Source organism: Pelecanus crispus, chromosome 7, assembly GCF_030463565.1.
Source record: "Pelecanus crispus isolate bPelCri1 chromosome 7, bPelCri1.pri, whole genome shotgun sequence".
In the NCBI taxonomy this organism is placed as follows: domain Eukaryota; kingdom Metazoa; phylum Chordata; class Aves; order Pelecaniformes; family Pelecanidae; genus Pelecanus; species Pelecanus crispus.
In genome coordinates, this window is record NC_134649.1 from 45,312,828 (window position 1) to 45,331,089 (window position 18,262).

Consider the following 18,262-nt stretch of genomic DNA (forward strand, 5'->3'; position numbering starts at 1 on the left):
TGATTTAGGGAACTATTTTTAGCCACAAGCTATTTCTGTATTGGTTGTATAGTCCTTTTCTCCGTAGCTTTGCAATTAATTAATACAAATCTCCACACCCACTATTTTAGCTTCCCTATAAATCCATCTCCCACCCTCTCTCCTTGGCTTCACCTCTTCTTCTTGTTTCAGGCTCTCCTGGTTATCCACAAAAACCTCTGCCAAGCAAAGCAGCAGGTAGGTTCATTCAGGAATCCATGCGTTTCGCTGGGATATGGCATCATGAGCCTCTGAGGTTGTCACGCAACACAAGCTGGGTCAAAAAATCCTGATGTAGCTTTGCATTGTCACCACTCTGATGGGCCAAGGAGTCCCGGCGCAGCTTCTAGTATCCAGAATGGCAAAGGGCGGGGGGGTTGCGCGTTTCAAGGAAATTCCAGTGCCACGTGATAAAATAAGGAAAAAAGAGCCTGTCTGACCTTGTTCAGTGGGTTTGGAGATCAGCAGAGGGTTTATGTGATTTTGCTTTGCGCAGTCTTGATGCAATAAGCAATGATCAAACCTAGCCCCATTAGCACTGATAACAGCTTCATGGAGGAAACTCCAAGTGACATATCATCAGGAACCACAGAAAAACCAGAAAAAAAAGAACAGAAGTTTCCACCTGACAAAGAATAACACTGTTGTTCAAAGAGTTTGCAGATGCCTAAGTTGTTCCCTCCCTTCTGGCTCATAATTAAGGCAACGACAGGTGAAAGCTGTCGGAAACAACTAATTTCAGCAAAAAATCAGGGATTTCAGCAAAACCAACACTCAATTGCATATCAGCTTCCTGAGGAATCAGAGTCTGATTGTCTTACCAGAATTTTTAAAGGTTTAAGCATAAAGACTACTAGTTGTCTCTAACGAGTGCAGAAGTCGAGCAAAACGCTCCTGCGCTTCACAAGCTGAGAGGAGCCTGTAGGCCAACGTAGGTCGCAACATTAAACGATAAAAAGAGGGAAACGGGAATCTCAGGTCAAGTTTTCCAAAACTCAGGGTCTTAATTAAAAAGAAGGTTATGACTTTAGCAGATGAGTGCAACTTAGTATAGTCCCAGATATTACCAAGAGTTGCTCCATCTTCAATTTAGAAAATCGAAAACGCTGCATGAGAAAGAGTGAGCGAGCCAGTTTATGGCAGCAGCAAATGTGGATGTCTCCAACTTTGCCCAGCCCTATCAGCTACATTTGCCTCAATCAGAAACAAAGCTCCTTTGGAGGTGATTCAGCTTCACCCAAAAGAAGAGGTACATCCACTTGTTAAAATGGAGATCATTAAGACAAACCAACCAGCCTGTAACGTGAGCCAGAGCAGTGTTTGCCAAAGGGCCAGAGGGGAACGTGCAAGTTCAGACAGGTATAATTTCAACATACAGCGAAGCAGAGAGCAGAACACCTATTTTTCCCCCATTTTTCTAACAAAGATGTCATTTTTAGGAGAGAAGACACTAACATACATGCTGCTTGATTTTGTAGAGGGATTGACTGAAAGCGGGGAGCTATAGCCAAGGGCAGAGCCTGAGCTACACGGGGGCCCCAACTGCTCGATATTCATTTCCCAAGTTTGGTGGTGAAATACTCTGATAGATATCTTAGCGACATCCTTTTCTGAGAAACAGTCTGGGGCAGTAATTCTAACAGGACAAGTCAGCTGTAATGAATCTCTTTCCTCGGCACAGATGGGGCCTCACTTTACTCACGTGCATAGCTTCTTCCACTTCCTAAGACTACACGGAGACAAGAGCAAGTAGCTCTGGCCTCTTATGCTTACCTGCTTTAAACAATGTAGTGGCAATCAATAAATTAACTTCTTTTTTTTTTTTTTTAAATATGCAATTACATGAAATAGAAGCGACAAAACCCAGAGCAACTCCACAAACACAGAGCTGGGCTCTGATTTCTATCAGTATGAGATCAAAGTAGTATAGTTGCTCATTTACAGCTCAAAGCTGCGTTATTTTCCCTACTCTGCCTGTGTTGCTAGTCGACTGAACTCGGTAAAGCAGGAATATCAAGCCATCTTGATACTCCTTCCACAGTAAATAACAATTTACAAAGGAGGGGGAAAAGCTCCCTTCCCCTCCCTCTTTCAATTCATTAAGTTCAACTGTGATAACCAGTGAGGCATACAGGAAGGGGTTAGGTACCTCTGCCTCTGAATATTTAATTCCGGACTAAATGTAATGCACAGCATCCTTATACCCGTGGGAGTTCAGCAGCCAATATGCCAATGAATATACCCTGACAATAGTGATATTTTCTGCACTTTGGAGGCATGAGTGACATTTGCTCACCACATATGTTACATCGGATGCTGAGGTCTACACTTGTGAGAAATTAATCAGAATCCATCTGTTTCCTTCTCATCCTGGACAATTTCATTACAACTTAACCAAAGATTATAGGATTCCCATGTCTGTGTCCCCAGCCCCCAGCCCAGTCTTGGTGTTTTCATACTGAACGATTAAAGCTGCTTAGTTTAAGTAAGGTCAGAAACAATCTTCCTTCCTGTAGGGAAAGGCATAATGCTCATGAGCAGGGTCCAAAATCTGCTCTAAATTACATGTAGGTAAATCCAGGCTATCCCTATTGAACCAAAGGGGGTTTAGATTTCTCGTGGAGCAGGATCTGGACCTTGACCATTCGATGCATGTTTCTGGTGGCTAATTTTGATTGGCATCAGGCTCAGGAGGGCACAAAGTCAGTCACTCTGCAGGTCCTCTGTTATATTTTCATTTACCTGTTCAAGGGGTGAGCAAAGGGGTGGCTCAGCCTTCCTGCAGGGCTAGGAGATACTGTGCTACTGTTGGGAAAAGAAGAGCGCTCCATCTTAAAATACTCCCCGTACTTACACATGCAGCCTAGCAAATACTTTGCTTATTTGTTATTTACCAGTACTTCGTTAGTTCGATGTAATAGCAAGGGAGAACTGGGCATAAAGATTGCTTGGACTCAGCTGATTTATAATGCTAAATATTGCCCAGTGATGGATGTATTTGCTTAAAAGTGGGGTTTTCTAAGAGTTCTTTGGATGAGGCACAAATGGCACAAAAAAAACGCCAACCCCAAAGCATAAATATCAGTGGGAATCTGGTACTCGATTGCTAGGTAACAGCTGCAGCCAAACCTCCTAACATGAGGTTTCCTGAATGACGGAGGAGCCAAAGCTATGAACCAAAAAGTGAGGTTTCCATTACAGAAGCTATCAACAGAGAGACACCGAATGGGAGACCTGGGACAGCCCAGTAACGAGGGAAACACGCTCCTGAGATAAGGAGGGGCCGAGAGGCAGCTGTAGCACCTGAGGTCTACATACCAGGGAGGCAAAACCTGGCACACAAAGGGATCAAGACTGCAGGCTGGCTGCCGCTGCGTGGACGGAAGCCGGGGCTGTGCTGCCAACCCCGTGCAGGAGATGGCAGGTCCCAGCCCCTCCAGCCGGTCCCTTTTTAGAGGAGCAGGATCTCCTGTACCTGCAACCTAAAGCTTTCAGTCACTTACCCATGAGTGCTTTTGCTACTCAGCCTGAGCGAAGGAGGATACTTGGAGACGCGAGATTTTCCCACCAGCTTCAGCAGGACCGCTCACCTCGTCCAGTTGTGGCTGGAAAGGAAGCACAGCGCGACTCGATCCGGACCCTGGCCCATGAGATGGTAGAAAGCAGGCGCTGGTCCCGCTGAGCACTGAGCTGCTGGGCAGGAGCAGCAGGACCCCAACAGGGTTAGCTCAACGTGGCTGCCCTAAATTAGGCAAACATCCCCCAGCACTGCAGCTTCAGGCAGACCAGCCCCAAAATCCTGAGCGTGCTGGCAGCGGGAGAGGAAGGAGGCCATCAAGCAAAGCTGCGCAGGAGCGGCTAGAAAGAGCAGCCGTAAGCAATAGGTTATGGCCATGGGATTTGTCTGCAAGCAAAGAAATTCATCCAGCAGTGGGGAGGTGGAAGCTGAAGGCAGATGAGAGCTGCAAAGCAGAACGCCATTCAGCCAGCCCGAGATGGGAAACCGCACGAAGCTCCCTGACCCCGTTCGGAGCCGTGCTGCCTTCCCCACTTCTCACAGCTATTATTCCAGCTGACTTGCAGATACCCAACAGTTATTTTTGAAATGAAGGTGCATTCAGATCAAGCTGTCACAGCCTGTCTTTTCAATCATGAGTTACTTGATCAGATGCTTTTTTGCTGTAACATAATCACGTGATGCCAGGGCTTTAAACGGGACCTATATTCTAGCTCCAGCGCTGGATACTTCCTGGCCAGAAAGATATTGACACATTGGGAGATAGCTATTAAAGAAAAGAAAGATCTTGCATAAATTAACTTATGCTATTTATAGACATGGAGAGCAGTCTATCCATGGGACCATCTGCTAATCTATGTCCCATGGCAATTAAAGTCAACATTTCACCATATCTTCTCCATCAAGGGCTGAGATTATGCACTGTACTCTTTTTTTCTTATAACACCGACCTTACATCTGTGCTGTTTAGTCTCTTTCCAGCTTCCCATAACACTTGCCATACCCAGTTTCTGAGTGCCTGCTACAAGAAAGGAAAAACTCAAACTGCTCGTTTTTATTACTATGAGGTCAAGGGCCCAGTAGGTGACAAAGGCTCTACTTATTTCACTGGTTCTCAGTAACTTTTCTGTTTTAATAAAAAACAGACATTATGCACTAAATGAATGAATTTCTTGATTAGATAGAGAGCAGATTTCATAGAGTTAAATCTTTTCAGTGCTCCTTGTTGTAAACATCCCACATACATTTTCAGAAGCGACTTAACGGTTTTGGACACTATGTTTTTAAGCATCCAACCCAAGATGCTTCCCAAAAATTATCAAAAACCTGTGAGCAGATCTCTCGCCATCTCATTTTTTCAAGGAAAGCTGGAAGCCTAAGAAGTATGGCATCCAAACATTTTGCTTTAAAAAACGTGCAAAGACAAAAACCAATTGTATTTAATGTATAGCTTGCCCATATTACAGATACTAGAGGATTTTCTGAAGTAACTTAAAAGCTCAAGTCCTACTGCCTTGTTCTGTATCTTTTTATACACAACACATTTTTATTACTCTATGTAATTTTAATAATTTACACTGGCACCATCATTTTAGCAACTGCATTCACTACATTTAGCAACAGGAATTACTATAAAAGTAAGGAAGAAAATCTAGAAGATTCAATTAGCAGGAAGATTTGCCAGAAAGGCAGCCTTACAGCAGGACTGAAGGACTCTTTCTCAGGTGAAAGATACTATTTTGCAGAAATGGAACTCAGGGATACACGTTTCATGGCCACTAATACCTTTGGTTAATTAAAAAAAAAAAATTAAAGACTTAACTAGTATGTTGATCAATCACATGAATAACATCTCAAGCAGTACTCCACCTCTGTCATAGCCAATATTACAAAAAGCTTCTTTTTTGCAGATATGTGGGCATGTGTGCATGAGAAAGATTTTGAAGTGTTAAGCAGTGACACAAACAAATATTATCTATTTTGGTCCAAAACTTATTATAGTCACAAGACAACTAGAAGTTATGTGAGCACAGAGATATCCAAGATTTTTGCTGCCTGAGCCACTCTGTATGGGAACGATCCTCTCCCAGATTTCTCTTCCCCTTCCAGCCCCCCCCCCGAAACTTTCCTCTCGCTGGTTTCCACTTTCCAACACAGGCTACAAAAACTCTGAGAACGAAGGTGCTGAGGATGAGCGTTACAACCATGACTGTCTTCCCAAAGTTCTAAACTCTCTGCTGAAAACCTAAAGGTTATTATGTGAAGTCCTAGAGGAGAAAAACTGGTGCAATACCTTCCCTCAGCATCTAAAAAGATCTAACAGACCATTACTGACTACGGATATAACATACACAAAGTATACCAGGGCACAGATGTAAGTATTTGTGGAAAGGCTTTAAAGCCATTGTTGTCCATTTTTGCACATTAAAACCCACAAAGAGATTTATTTAGAGCACTAAATCATTTCATTTCTCTCTGGCTAGATTTTTAGCTATTAAAATATTCATCATGCCCTCCAAGAATCTCTATGCTAAGTATTTATTTTATTTTTTATAACCTTTTAAATAGCTTCTTTAAAATACTTTCAGATGTACATATTGCTCATAAAAAAAACCATTGAAGATAAGAGCTTATTGTAAAACACCAAAGAGAGAAATGAGACATCAGGCATTGCCCAGACCAGAGGTCTGCCCATCAGCAGTGGCCTCTGACCACAATACAAAAAAGGGGTGGATTCCATGAAATTCAGTGCTGAGGGTAAACAAGAAAGCGCATTTTTTGAAAGTTGAAAGTTTTTGGAGTAAAAGTTCTTCACATAAGTAGACGTAACTTTCTACTGCCAAGAAGGCTGGGGCAGGGGGGAAGCTTCTGTAAAGGGAATGTTTGGGTCAAAACCTCCCTTTTAGATTTCCCTTCAAGGTGGACAATATTTTTTGTAAGACGGATGGTTGGCACTGAGGGGGAAAAAAAAAAAAAAAAAAAAAATCACCATTTTCTGTTTGAAAAATCTCCCCCTCATCTTGTTGCCCTCTTTGACTGCCAGGATACCCCTGGCCCTGAAATGATGCTGGGTAGCAACCGGCCCTCTCAGCTTGCAGGCAGGGTGCTGGACACCGCGCTAGTGCTGCTGCTGCTCTCCCCCCTCACACCACCTACCCTAAACCAAATCTGTGCCTCCGACTTCCTCGAGCACAGCCGAGAGGAGAGCTGCACATAGCTCCTACTCTAGGTAGCCTGACGCTGGCGGTACTGATCAGCCCGAGCTGCATTTGTCAGAGACAATTACAGAGCCGCCTCGTCCGAGGTGAGTATCGTATGGCGATGCATAAGGCGCCGTCCGCGCAGCCGGCTGGCCTCGCACGCTTGTCACAGGGGGCGGGAGGGACCCCAAGCCAGCAAAGGGGATCTCTGACCCACGGTGTGATGGGATGAAAGGCACAGATGTTACAATCGTCGTGCAAGCAGTAACAGCTGGGTCTGTAGCTCACAAGCTCATCCCAGCACCCATTTCCTGGCCAAAAGATCAGCAGCACCATGGAGGCTCAGGCCACCTCGTCCTGTAGCTTTCAGTACAGTGGCAGATCAAGCACCTTCTGCCTGGAAAGACACTTCGGATGGAGCCCCTGACAGAGACCGAGGCCAGGGCTGGCTCGGATGCCTTCACACCCCGGTGACATGGCTGCTCCTCACCCCGCAGCCTCCTCAGCTGGAGATGCTGACTGTGATCAAATACAATTTGGCAGCTGTAAAGCTCAGTTACAAACTGCCTGGGAAGAGATTACCTTCGGTTTCAAGAACATTTGTTTTAATCTGAAGAGAAGCAGAGACCTCCCTTCTCCTCCCCGTGAAGCTTCTGCTTTATGCACAGAGCCAACCTTATTCTCAAATACCAGAATTTGAACCATTATGTTCCTCTCTATATTCCTTCATGTGATTTCACTTCTTCCACATGGAAAAAAAAAAAAACCAAAAACGTTTTAACTGTCCTGCCTTCTGTTTCTTCTCACAGGGGAAGGAGTCAAAGAGTGAGGCACAAACCTGAAAAACGATACCAAACTTTTACCAACTGCTTTGGCATCCCGTCCAAGAGCTCTCTGGCCACCACAGCTCCTTGGAGGACAACAGTAGGCAGCATCTTCAGGTGATTTCATACAGAATTTGTGCTGTTGCTTCTCGTCCAAAGGGGTTTTATTCTGCATCTATATAAATGCAGAAAGCAGAAGAGGCTGTTTACCATTTATGGTCTCCAAGGAGTAAGGGATGTGCTTGCACATAGTTATTCCACCTGTTTTGTTTTCTCTCCCAGACACTGCGATTAATGAAGAAAAAGCAAGTAAGACTGCATTTGTAGACACTGACTGCATTATTACTGAACACAGAACTTAACACTGAACGTCTGGGTCATTTAAAAGGTGACATGCATTTGTGAGAAAATGCATTTAGTTTATTTATGGACGGAGACACACACTGGATTCACTAGATCATAGGCTTTCCCAAGCAAAATGCTCCAGTCAAGGCAGGGTAACTGAAGACATCTCTCAACTGGGGAGGAAGCTTGTTCTTTTTCAACAAATTGCTGGTTATACAGCATATTAGGTATCATTAATGGACTAAATAACTTTTACTGAAACATGACCTGCTATTTCCACAAACAAGTCTCTTACCTTTACCACATTTATTTCCTACAAACTCTTTGATTTTCATTTAATGTCTATCTAAAAGGCTAAAGACCCAGGCACTCCACTCAGTTGCATTGACATTATCTTTTAATTAGCAGAGGTCACTTAATGCTTTTAGTACAATCAACAGTTGCTTTCTTTGCATGATCAACTGCAAGAGCATCACAGTTAATGCAGACTGATTAAAACTTGAAAATCCTTTAGCATAAAAGTATCTCAGGACAAATATAATCAAGCCATTGCATGTAGATCATTTTCCTTGACAGCTTTGATTGCCACTCCATTAGCGTGTGACTGATTATCACCGTGCAGTATCGTTTTATAGAAAACACCCTGATTTGCGCAGCACCGCCAGGTCGCAGGAAGAACAGCTCAGGATCCGTGGGTAAATGGCCTCTCTTGTAGCATGGGTCTCACCAGAGGACTGACAAAGCTGTGGGTGAAATTAATCCCCAGGGCTATCTCCAGCTGCGTGTGTTTGACATCCCTTAAGTGCTTCCAAAACCTTGTCTCCGAAGAAGGAAAACTAAAATTAGGGTTCACATGTGATTTGTAAGTGATAAATAAAGCTCACACTGGCAAGACGTACACAACTCGCTGCTCGGCATTGCAGCCGAATGCATGTATAAAAAAAAACGTGACCAACCGTATAATGTCTTGCAAGTATAAATCAGTTTCCTCCTACATAGACGAAGCTGGAATCCTTGCCTGATTTCAGTGGAGAAAGACCTATTGGGTGCTTGGTGGTGAGAGATTTGCTGAAGTGAATGAGTTTTTTGGGAGTAAGGGCCACGTTCAATTCAAGAGCAGCAGGTCTTCTCACTCCAGTCACCTGCCCTTCTTAAGAGACAGATTTTAAAAGCTAAAGGCAAACAGACAGGGCTACTGTCCCCAATACCTAATAGTTTTGTTAATCCTTATCCTTTTGACCCATACACAAAGAAAATTATTCCAGGAAACCAATGGTAAGAACTCCTTTATAATCCCTGTATTATATCTGCTACTGAGTTTGCGAAGTCAGTAAGATGAGAAGAGCTCTTACTATGCCTGTTACAAATTAACGAAGGCTTCTTACTCTTGGTAGCTTGTTATTGCTAGACAAGGAGCATATGTCAGAAAGCATATGGCAAACAACAAAACCAGGATGAACCAGACCAAAAAAAAAAAAAAATAGAGCAAGCATTTCTATTTAAAAAACAATTACATAAAGCTCCCTTGGAATGGCCATACACATCCACAAACCAGCCGTTTTCATCTCCTGTGCTGCATTTAGGTTATGAAAGGATTTAGTTTCCCAAGAAAAGAATTTGAGACGTAAGGAATGCAGGACCATTTTAAATTAAACAGCATGACTATGGTAACATCTGCAATAGATTGGGTGCCCTAAACACAGTACAGGAGATAACAGTCATCTTATCTATGGTTTGGTAAATAATTTCTCCTACCTCAAGGGTCATTACATCTTCAGCTCTTTCTGTCATTTGTGATTCCACTGAGGGGCTGAAGAATAAAGTCGCTACAGGTGCTTATGGTGCAAGCGAGCAGCTATAAATAACACCCCCGCGTTCGGCCGCGCAGGACAAGAAACCTCATTCGCGTCCTGACGTTCCATCATTAGACACCAACTTTCAGCCCTACGGATCTCAGCATCTCCCAACATCGAATCTGGCAGGCAGTCACTAAGCAGCAATACGAGCCATTAGGGAAAAGGTTTTGTGCTTTCCTACATCCCAAAAGCTCCGTAGTTCCCTCCTGAGAGGGAATTGGGGTGGGGGGCAAAATCCCACCAAGTGGCACGTTCCCAAACCCGTAAATCAGCAGAGAAGTCTTCCTCTCCAGTCCTAAAGGCTGAACTCGTTAGGTGGGGGATAACATCAGCCAAGAGCGTGGGGGTAACGCTCGCACATCCTTCCCCACGCTGCCGTCGGGTGTTTGCTCCAGCAAAGCGGAGCACGAGGCTCCCTCCAATTGCCCAGCCGTGAGCTGTTTGCAGTTCACTGCCCTGGGAGCGGCACTCTGCGGCTCTAGTGCAGACTGATGTGCACTAAAATAAACCTGTAGGTCCGTGGCTGGAGGTTGTGCTTCTGTTACGGGGGAAAAGATTTAAGACTGGGGCCGGCACAGTAGCGTTCTCCCTGCCGGTCCCCAGACAGGCGCAGGCTCAGCGCTGCCTGCACAAGGCACCGGCACAAAGAGGAGTTTCCAGCATGAAGCCATGAGGGAATCTTATTGTAGGGGTGCTGGTTTTTGGAGAGTGCCAAAAAGAAGAGGGTCACCTTAACTAAAGAGAAGGGGGAGGAAAAAAAACAGCCAGATTTAGTGTACAAAGGTATTAAAACTAAAAAGGCTGAGGAGAAGGCAAGGGGGCACTTAGATCAGGCAGGCAGAGCTAGACACGTAAGCGATGCACAGAGATCTCATGGGACAAGGTTAGGACAGAAGTGACAGCTGGTCTGAAGACAGAGCATTTTAAGATCCAAAACCCTGTCAGGAAAACCCAACCGTGTGGCCGATAGAGAAGTTCAATAAAAATGGGCAGGCAGAAAAAGGACACAAGGTACATAAATACATGCTTATTCAATAAAGCAAGAAATGGAATGGCAAAATTGAGCAAACAAGGCTGCCCGGTGATGGGAGACAGCCTGATTTATTTGCCTTGCTGAAACACAGTAGCGTGGAAAACACAGCGGGGAAACTGTGTTGTCTTGGTAGGAATTATTCAGCAAAGGAGGGTTAGGTCATGGCTAGAGCACCAGAAAGAGCCTCTGGAAGCCAAGTTTCCAAAGGAAGAAAAATCACACAGACAATGCATAATTGATGCAGATGTACCAGGAGTGCTGTATGGTTGGCTCCGGGGACAGAGAGGAAAATTATTTTGGAAAAAAAAATCAACAAACAGTTAATAATAAAGCAGTAGTGACTTCTAATTACCTGTATACAACTGATTACAGCCCTTGCCACAGTGACAAGCTGTTTCTTAGCAACTCGGAGGCGGCTTTTGGAAGGGCTCGTTCAAAGGAGAGAAGCTCCCATCTCCTGGGGACTGAAGTTTAGTGGTAAACTCTGCCTGGGCCATTAGGTTTTAGGGGCTGCAGTACATCGTAGCGATGTAATTTACCTCCCATAGGAAGAGATCATGCTAAAAAAAAAAAAAAAAAAAGATTTGGGAACGTGGACAGGAATCAAGCAGTCCTGTAAATGTCCTCATTTAAATCGTAAATCCAATTTAAATTGTCCTCTACTTAAATCATAGATTTGGCACGGGGGATGCCCAGGCAGTTCTGGCAGAAGGGGGGTGCAGCATCGCCCGAGCCAGCAGCACAGAGGGAAGTGCAGGTCACCGGGGCCGGAGGGCTTCACCCGAGAGCTCTGCAAGGAGAGAGCCATTGGGCTGCTAGTGCGGAGATCCCTTCTCATTAAAATCAGGCGTCCCCCTTTTCTGAGAAATGCTCAAGACAAATCCATTTCCCAGCCATGATTTTTTTTTTTTTCCTTGCGCAAAGTTGTTGAGTATTTTGAGAAGTCATCAAAAGTTCCATACACCTAGGTGAGCAATATATTTCTGTAGAGGAAAACTACACCTTTCCACAAGTTAACCTGCAAAATAATAAGGGAAACACATTTAAATCGTATGATCTTTGAAAATGTCTTGGGCAAAGGCACTGACAAGGGTCTGTTGATGGGCTGAAGTATCCAGGAGAGAGGGAGTATTGCCATGGCTCAAGAACTGGTTAAGAGACAGGCATAGCTGCTTAATTTTTAAGAGGATCAAAGACCTGCGTCACCGTTGATGTTTAATAAATTAATGAGCTAGAAAAGCACACTAAGAATAAATGTCAAATACTAGAGAGAAGCTAGAAAAATGCCAGGAGTTCAGGAAATCTGCATGAACAGACTTACAGAAAAATAAACACACGCAGAGCACGATGCATCCCTACTCCTCGGTAGGCACAAGTCTTTTAATTCATTGGAAATTGCTTCCAATAATAATTAATAGTGAAAGAGAACAAAATTAAATGGAGCTGCCTACAACAGCTCTGCCTAAACTTTACTCTGCGACGTGCTGGCTGGGAGAGTGGCTGCCAGGAGAAGCGTCAGCATGTAAAATGGCATCAGCCCCCACCTCTGATGCAATCTCAGCACCACCGAAGTCCCAGGAAGGGCGAGTTGTGGAGTTCAGAGCGGCCAGTGCCAGCCCCCACCCTCCAGCTCAGACCCATGGCAAAAATCCAAAGTGTAACAAAAACAAAAACAAAAACAAAAGAAAATCCTCCAACACTAAAAGGAAGCAGTCCAGGTCTGGTTAACTCCAAGAGGAGACAAGTAACAGAGTATTTACTGGGGGTAAATTGACACCTGCCCCCAGGGAGAGAAACTCAGCATTAAGAGACGACTTAAAAAAAAAAAAAAGAGACGACTTAAAAAAAAAAAAGAACAACTTGGGTGACAGGAATTTAAAACGTGATGAAAAGATATGCTGGGGGACAACAAAGCTGCAAGGAACGTGCTGTACTTAATTCACAAGATGTCGATGTCCGGCAGGATTTCACCCACAGTGGGATTTGCACAAGGATCTACACAGGATCCGCAGTTGGATTCCTTTTTATCCTTCTTCATTTAAATGTCCCAAGCACAAAATTTGATAAGCAAGTCTCTGTACTGCTACACTCAGGAGAACCCTTTCCTGCACAGCAGTGCTCTGACGCAGCATTGCAACGCCTATGTCCTCATAAAAGATGCTTGAATAGACCGCTCTAGGAGAAAGAACCGGCCAACAGGAGAGCGTCGACTCTGTAAATACGGTATCGGAGAGTTGTTAGAAAGTAAATATGAGAACAAGTAAACACTGTTTTATCAGGAGGGGGCAAAACCCAGAAAGCCTTAGAAACAAGCAAAAGTGTTTAACATTTTTCAAAACATAAGGCAAAAAATTTTTAGCTGAGTGCTGAGTCAGTGGGGTCTGGGATGTCCTCAGCCAAGCCCCTACTCTATCCTTAATTGGTTTAGTGTGGAGTTGGCAGTGTTAGGTTAATGGTTGGACTGGATGATCTTAAAGGTCTTTTCCAACCTAAACGATTCTATGATTCTGCTGCGATCAAGCTTCCGCCACGCAGACAGGGTTTGTGACAACAGCATCCTCAATGGATGTCATTGCACGAAGCTAATATTAACTGCTTTCAAATCTGATCAATAAAATACAATTTACCTTAGATGACCAGAAAGCTGTCAATTTTGGTTTTTAATCCTAGACTTTCTCATGAGTTCCTGACTCAAAAGGAAAACATTACTGTTACATGGTAAGTAAGTAATGATTGATTTATTACATACCATTTGGAAATGTTTTCTCTGAAGCATGCATTCGAAGGTCAAATATTCCCAAGTTTTGCTTTGGGTGGAACATTAAAAACACTGAATAGATAATATCCAGGGCACTTTTGCAATCAAGGGCATTAGGAGGAGATTTGGAGTATCTGTGTTCTTCTTAATTTGGTTAACTTTTTTTTTTTTTTTTTAAATGAAATGTTTTGATATTCTGCATTGAACTAACTACGTTTTCTTTTATTAGGGAAAAGTAGCACTACGAACAACGTGACGCCTTCCGGACTCACCGATCCCGGATGCAGACCCGCCTCGCAGACGTTACACGCAGAAACTGGGGTGGGGAACGGCACGTTTGGCAGCGATACAAACGCCATGCCCAGGGCGCAACCAGACTGCAAGAACTCAAATCAAAGCATCGCTCAGACTTCAAAATGTACAGACGCATTTTTCAGCTACAATTGCTCCTCTTGACAGTCATCCACCTTTGTAATTAACGACGAGGCAGGAACACTTTGCGCTCCAAGCGCACCTCCATCAAAGGAATCCCCTGCATTTCACCAACGCTAATGCGGCTGCTGCTGCGGGACGCGATGTGCCAGGACGCTGGGTCCCAGCAGGAGCGGGGTTTCCACCCGGCTACCGACAGCAGCAGTGCCCCGTTCCCCCCACCCTACCTAAAATGGCACCGAGCCACCTTCTCACCCAGGAGAGCTCCCAGGCTTCAAGGCGACACATGCTCGAGCATCGCTTCAGCACGTACTGGAGCGCTTTGCTGGAGCCGTAGCGCTCGAGCTCTGGCTGCCCAGCTCCTTCCACCGCGAAGCTCCCTGCTCCTCGCCAAGCGGGCGCAGGTGACGAGGACGGAGGGACCGGAGCACCCCACCCTGCCCCTTGCCTGCTGGAAAGCTGCTGACACGGATACGCAAAGAACCGATAACGTGAAGCTAGCGGGGAGGAGGGCGTCTTGTAAAGCAGAACGCAGGCTGCTTAAATAATGAATTAAGAGGCATCAAAGAATGCGTGTGTAAAAGGACAGAGAGGGAAGGTCTGATATTTTAGACTATGCTAGACCACAATGAATAAATTATAAGAAAGACCGAACACTTTAAGCATAAAGCTGTCCAGCAAAAGAAAAGTTCTTACACTTCTCATCCCCCACTGGGTCCCAAATGAAGACAGAGCTGAGGGCTCAGCCGGTCCGTGAGGTTTTTTTTTTTTTTTTTAAACGTACATTTTCATCTGGACTGAGGCATCTTTATTTAACAGCATCCATTCTGCCTTTGAGCCTTTTACACCAGAGACAAGCTTGCTTATTTTTCTGGCGCTGCTGAAGTTCTCCCGGTCATAACAAGCTAAGAACACCCAGTCAGTTTGACAAGGATGAAGTGATAGGTAGGAGGCACATTTCATTACGCTATCCAGGCTTTGGTGCGGTAATTGGTGAAGAAACAATTCCGAGCTGTCAGCTCGATACACACGGCTTTTCAACTGACTGATGCGCCGGGTCCTTGATGGGTAATGAACGATGTCCAACGGCGGTCACCGCCGCGCTCGCGCCCATACCCGGCATCCTCGCAGAGGTCCGACCAGCGCGACCGTCCCACCCCGTCACGGGCGCGGCCCCTCCGCCACCTCAGGCGCATCCCAAGGGCCGGGGCAGGCTCCCACACCTGATGCATGACCACGATGAGGAAATTATCTGCAAGATGCAAAAAAAAAATCAAACGCCAAAGAGGGATAACCCCCGCTGCAGTCTCCACCAGAGCTGCACACACACCGCGCTGCACACATCCAGGATGCGTCCACATCCCTCACCTGACGCGGACCCAGGGATGACAGAGGAGAGATGTCAACTTGTAGCAGCCCGTTACTGACCTTCACTGTCCACGGCAGCCTTCCTCTTCTCCCAGGGTCTGCCCTACCGGAAGGAAGACGCTTGTTTCCAGGTTTCATCACATATGCCCATGGAGGGACCCCAAAGAGCCCCAATTCAGAAACCAAAGTTAAGGATGGATGTATTGCTCTTGCGTCATGGCAAGGGAGAGCGCCTGCCTTCTTTCAATACCTCCATCATATTACAAAACTCACCTGCTTTCCATCCTTCTTGCACGGTAATTCAAACAATTACCACCCTGTATTAACTTCTCAAGTTTATTTTTATTTTACTCGGCTGTTGAAAGCTGCGGGTCAGAGGGCAGGCAGAGAAATCAACTCCACCGGCTTTAACCAAGGAGCAGGGGCAACGCAGGACACCGCGTCCCTCCCTGGGGCAGCCAGGGGCCTGCATCGGCTCAAAGGTTTTAGAAGCTGCAAAGAAAAAATCAATTCCATTTTTAATGACCAACCGTGGGATAAGTTTGGAAGAGGGGTAATCTGCAAAGTACGATTATCTTTCTTTAAAAACATTATGTCCTCACGGTAATTTGTTTGTTTTTTTTTTAAACAGAACAACAACTCCACCGTTTTCTGCTATTTTCTTAACGATTTTCTGAGTGTCAGTCGTCTACATTTTCAACGACACCAGATGCGTATGCACACGCGCATCCTCCCCCCCCCCCCCCCCCAGTGAACTAAATGAAAGAAGTAATTAGGTAGCGGAAGGTGTATGATACATTGCAAGACTGGGTAATATGTTGCATAAATGAAAAGCAAGACGTTGCAGCAGAACAGGAATTGCATTAACTGCTAAAAAGCAAGTTTGGCACAAAATGTTTTTACAAGAAAAGGAGCGACAGCATTCTGCTACAGAAGATTAACTGAAAATTATTTTCTAAAACCAACTAAGTTGCTTAAAGAAAAACTAAAGAAAAATATTCTGATATTATAGCACCTGAATAATCCTACGCTACAACCTAAAATCTCCCGGGATTCATTTTTTTTCCAGGCATTTCCTTCTACAAACAGGAAGGGGGGGGGGGAAAACCAAAATCATCAGCTGCAGGAGCAGTTGCTTTATTGTATTCCTCTGTGAGCTGGCTCTTTGCATGTGAAATGAGCTTCTCTTCGACGAGCCAAGCCAACGTTGGGAAGGGCTCTAGTGCCACCTACCGCACTCTGCCAAAGGGGGTGGCAAGGCTGCTCTGGCTCACCCGGCGGTCAGATGTCCACTCCGGGGCGGTCAGATGTCCACTCCGGGGCAAGAGACTTCTCCAGCTGACAGAGACCAAGGGGATGAGCAGCAGCCACCTCGGGGAACGCTGAGATCGTACAGATCATGCTGAGAGGGGAGCGTGCTCTCCTGAAAAGCAACAAGACTTAACTTCAGCAGGACGCACAGCTCCGTTACTGACTGTGAACGCACAGCCAGACAAAGCAGATTTCAAGTTCTGATGATACTCAGCAGCTAACAAAATAAACCCAAATTCCAGGTGATGGTGTAGCTGAACTCTAGACAATTGATTTCTCACCCTCCGCTCAAAGACTTCATACATTTTACGTCCTACATTGTTTCAAATAGTTTTCTAATGGCCAAAACCAGACCCGATTTTAAAAAAATCCAAGTCAGAAAAAAAAAAAAATCAATGCTGTGTTAGAGGTTAGGCACATTCAAAACAAATTCAAATATTTTTATTCACAATAGTAAGTGTCATTTTCCTTTTTTACAATTTCTCCTCCTTTTTGATTTGCCATGGAAATATAGGAAGGGAAATGAAAAAACAGAAGAAAATATGAACAAAAGGAAAAGATAGTCTGCTCTTTATTTTGGAGTTTTATTCCCTTATCCAAAAGACAACAGTAATAACAGGAATGGTTAAGGTGTATTTATATATTTATATTTAATATATTTATATTTTATATAGTGTTCAATTTATATTTATTAAATATATTTATATACAAATATTTTATTTATATAATGTATTTTTATATTCTAAAAATATTTCACTGTTCTAAGAGAGGACAGCCGCCTCTAAAAAATACGTCTCAGAATGTGCTGTCAGCTCTCTCAAACCATGGGAGAACACCCACCGCCAGCCTCCACCGCCCCTTCCAGCTCCTCCCTCCAGCACAACTTCCAAGCCACCACCCACTCTTCCAGCCCTGGCCCTTGCCCCGGGAGCCCCACCTGGCCGGGGGTGCCGCTCCCACCCAGGGGAACTCAGGTCCTTTCGTTTCTCCCTTCTGCGCCTCCCTGCAGTTTACGACAACATTTTCACTACCCTCATTCGTGGCTCTGTCCCAGTGGGGTTTCCACGCACTTCACGATGTACAACTGTGTTCACAGAGGTCTTTTGAGCCTCAGACTTGGGAACGACTCTCCGCCCGTTTTACCCACCTGCAGCCTTTACACTTACTCATTCCTCCTTACCCCTCTCATTCCCTCTGCACATCTCCCTCCCCACCTCCACAAAATGCTTTTTTCAGCTGCACTACCTGAGACACCCCTACCGTAAATGGCTCATTTCCACCAACACAGAAGCTACTAAAACTTCGGACCTGGGCTCACCGAGACCGGCTCAGTCATTTTATTCCAGCTCTAGTTTCTCCTAGAAAGGTTACCCCAACCAAGACCTGCCTACCTGCTTGAAGGCACTGCCGCACCAGCTGAGCGGCTCACACAGCCATCCCTCGCACCACAGCCCTTATCTGCAGGAACAGGTCTGTGGCAAACAGTTTAACCTGCAGGCTTTCGCTAAGCCAGCTGCATTTGGCTGAAATGAGTTAGAGCCCTCACGCAAGCTGACCCAGGCGGTCTGCAGACAGGAGGAGCAGCTCCCGCTCAGAGTAG